Below are 3,890 nucleotides of genomic sequence, written 5' to 3'. Positions count from 1 at the left end.
GAAAGCAATCTCTGCAGGGTTACTTTTGGTCCAACGTGACTTTCTTAGGTCCCAACAGCAACATTTTAATTAAAATTCAACATAGTAACTAAATTGCTAAATTTAATAGGAATTACAGAATGTGGGCTTTTCTGATTCTGTATTGCTTTCCATATTCTTAATTAACAGTCTTCTATACAGTAAAACAGTCATAATTTGGACCTATTTGGTTTCCTTAAGATACATTTTTAGGACGATTTTACCAAATTTGGATGTTTAATTTGCTCCTCAAATACCAATTTTCAAACTAGGAAGTGAGTGTTCTATGAACTTCAAATGAGAACTCACTCAATAGATTAAAAAAAAAAAAACGCTTTTGAGTCATTGAAAGCTGTTTCTACCTCCTTTTTTGTAGGTCTCAGAATTCCTGGGAGGCCTTTTGTTTTCCTAATGAGAAAGCAGACTGTGGTGGAGCAGTGGATGTACTGACACTGTCTCTCCTCTGGCTGTGCCTTCCATGCAGATGCCTGAATCCTTGGAGGAGCTGAATGGTAGAGTTTCTTTGTATCTTCCAGAGGAGAAGAAAATACCGTCCAGAATCCTTGTGACAAGCACTCGCTTGCGATTGAGCAAGTGTCGTGTTCCCTGTCATCTGAAAGGCAGCAGAGAAACATCATCATTGTGTCCCCACTCTAAAAACAAAATGCAAGTCTCTGGGCATGCTGGTGGCATCGCACACTCCCCCTGACCTGCTGGCTAATCCTGCTGCATAGGACATCATCTGCACTTGGAACTCCTCGGTCTCCACCAATGGTTCTTCAAGTCTCAAGTCATGTACATTTTCAGATCATTGAGCTCCTCTGCAGGATACTGGTGCTACTAAGGCTGGAGACGTTAAGACATGTGCACATCCAGTGTATCCTCAAAGGCTTCAGTCCTTCATGAGTTCTAGGTTACCTTCATGGTTCTCATCTTTCTCTCATCCTCTATGACCAGAGATCTACTCAGACTGCTGTTCTAGCAGGTCCTCAATGAGGTTCAGGCTCAAAACAAGAACCAAGGATAGTGACTGATGGTGCTGCAGGATAGCAAACATCCAATAGCCAGCAACATAGAAACTTCACAGGACTCTGTGGACTGTGTGAATGACAGTGCACATCCTTTAAATCTAATCTCCAGGTTTCAGTGACTTCTGTTTGCTACAGTGAATGGTGTGAGCCTTGTTTTGTTTACTACCAGGAACAGATAGAGTTCTTAGAACTCCCTTTGAAAACATTTAGACATGTGTAGAAATCAGGAAGTAAAGACTGAGTGTTTTGAAAGACACGAGTCTTGCCAATGGAACTATGCAAGCCCAGTGTTAACATCCTCCATGACGTTCTCCTTTCCTTCATGTTTATCTTTGCCTTCCTTTGAAGAATGACCTACAGCAAGTAACTTGCCTTCCAAAGCCTCTGACTTACAGATCCATAAAGAAAACTATGAATTTTAGATTTCAAGTACTAAGTATTAGTCAGAGTTCTTCAAAGAAATGAAAGAAACAGAACCAATTGTATATGTCTCTCTGTATGTGTGTTCTGTATACACAGTCATATGATGCACAATGTTTTTTTCAATAGTGTATTTCACACTCAAGCTACAAAACTGCCTAGGAACAGATTTCTCAGTCTGTATTCCAGCCCTTGACTTACATGGGGCTCTCTATGTGTGTCTATGTTTGAAAGAAATCTCAAAACAGTAGAGCTCACAGTTGAGATCTAGTCAGTCTGACAGCCTGAGAATTAAAAATGTCACTGACAGATCAGTCCCTCAAATCAAGCTAGGAATCAACCTTCACCTATATTCCTCTTTCTATTCAGCCAGCAACTGGCCAGATGTCACACATACATACACACATACACACATACATAAACACACACACACACACACACACACACACACACACACACACACAGGAGCAGTTATGTCCTTTAGTCCACCAGTGTGGATGCTAAGCTCTTTAGAACACTCTTCCATATATAGTAAGACATAATATTTAGTCAGCTCCTGGGCATCCTATGCCTGACCAAGTTGATGTCCAATTACTAATCAGATGATGTTCCCCAAATAAAATGGCCTCAAGAACAGGAACTGAAAATTAGCAAAACTTTATGTCTCAGTTCTAAAGCTGAGGGTATCAATATGTTTTCTGTTAAGAAATCTTAGACTATGTATAAACTAAACTTGTACTGAGATGCTGATGCTACAATTAGAAGTGGGAAAAAATCACTTTAAACTACAAAATGAGGATTCCAATTTACTAAGCCAGCCTGATGGTCTAACTGCAGAAGTAGAGACAGAAAGGCAACCATCCAGTCATATGTCTGAAACACAGAACACAGTAGAACTGCTACCTCTCTCTGTCCAATACTAGAAACAAACAAACAAATAAACAGACAAAACTGGTGTCTTGAATATGTGGCGACTAAAAGCACGCAGCCCAGAAGTGTAATTGATAAGATATGAAGTTCTAAGAATGTAAGACTCAGCTCTGGTATCTTTCTTGTGACAAGTCCATCTTTAAGTAGGGATTACTCACGAAGACCCAAAGCCACCTGTCATGCAGACAAACTTCCATGCACCTGAGATCAGGGTATGCCCTGCTTAAATGTTTGCCCTAAGTAAATGTCAGGGGCTTCATACTGGCTGCCTCACATTACTAGGATGCATATCCTAGGGTTTGAGGGGTTGTCATTGAGGAATTGATGTAGACAGAGGTTGTTCATCAGAACTAGACTGTGCACACACCTCTCTGAGAATCCTCTCATGATGCACTACTGAGTTGGGGTGGAAACTAGCAAGATAAAGGCAAAGGGGTCTGGGGTGTGGATCTCGAATTTTCTCTAGTATCTATTAAAGTCAGCAGAGTCTGGACACCATGTACTCATGTAGTGACAAGCTAGAGACAATTACATAGAAATAGTGCCACAGAGGCTTTTGTTATAAGGGGAACATGAAAACAGAAAGGATATAAAAGCATTTGGAAAGTAAACACAGTGGAAACAGCATCAGAGCCTGCATATCCTTCTCATTCCCCCAACCACATGGGATGAGATGGTATAAGATGGAGATGCCACTTTGGGAGGCAGCGTTGAGGATGCTACTGGCCTGCAGTTTACAGCTTGAAAGAAAACTAGAGGAGTTTCATACCCACTCTGTCAATGCTCTGCAGAGTTTAGCAGTGGGGTGGATAGTACTGCTGTGGGAAATGAGCCTGCAGGCTTCATAAGTAAATTCTGCTTGCTTTATTTTGCTAGAAAACCCTCTGCTTCCAGTCCCCAAGCAAAGAAACATAAACAGATAATTCAAACATTTAATAAAATCAGTTCTTCCCCCCTCCCTCCCTCTCTCTCTCTCTCTCTTTCTCTCCTTTTGTTGGAGGCTGGATTTTTCAGTGATGCACAAACTTTTCCTGAGTAGCCTATAGATCAGCCTGCTTTCAAAGTCAAGTGATCTGCATACCTACCTCTGTCTCCAGAGTATTGGGATTAAAGGTGTGTTACTGTTTCTTGTTCTCTAACACTTTTCATTGTTGTCAAAAGATAAAATAGAATTCATTTTTATTTATTTTTTGAGTGAAATTTTGCTGCCTACCAAAATTTGATTGCCTTTCTAAGTAGTTTATCCATAAGTCTAGAATGAAATAAAAATGAATTGCTGAGAATGGGAAAGCTACAGATGCATTTCCTAGGTTTTGCTTTGATGTTCTACTGGAAATAGATTGTGGTGACGAGAGAACTTACTGGGGCTTCCCTTATCCAGACAGAAAAACCCTAGAAGACCTCAGGGAATTCTGTTTCTTGTAGTGTTCAGGAAGGAGAGGTGTCTTATTATCTTTAGTGTAATGTTTTCTACCATTTTGTACAAGGAGT

This window comes from Rattus norvegicus, chromosome 3 (genome assembly GCF_036323735.1).
Source record: "Rattus norvegicus strain BN/NHsdMcwi chromosome 3, GRCr8, whole genome shotgun sequence".
Classification (NCBI taxonomy): Eukaryota; Metazoa; Chordata; class Mammalia; order Rodentia; family Muridae; genus Rattus; species Rattus norvegicus.
Note: the sequence above shows the minus strand (reverse complement) of the source record.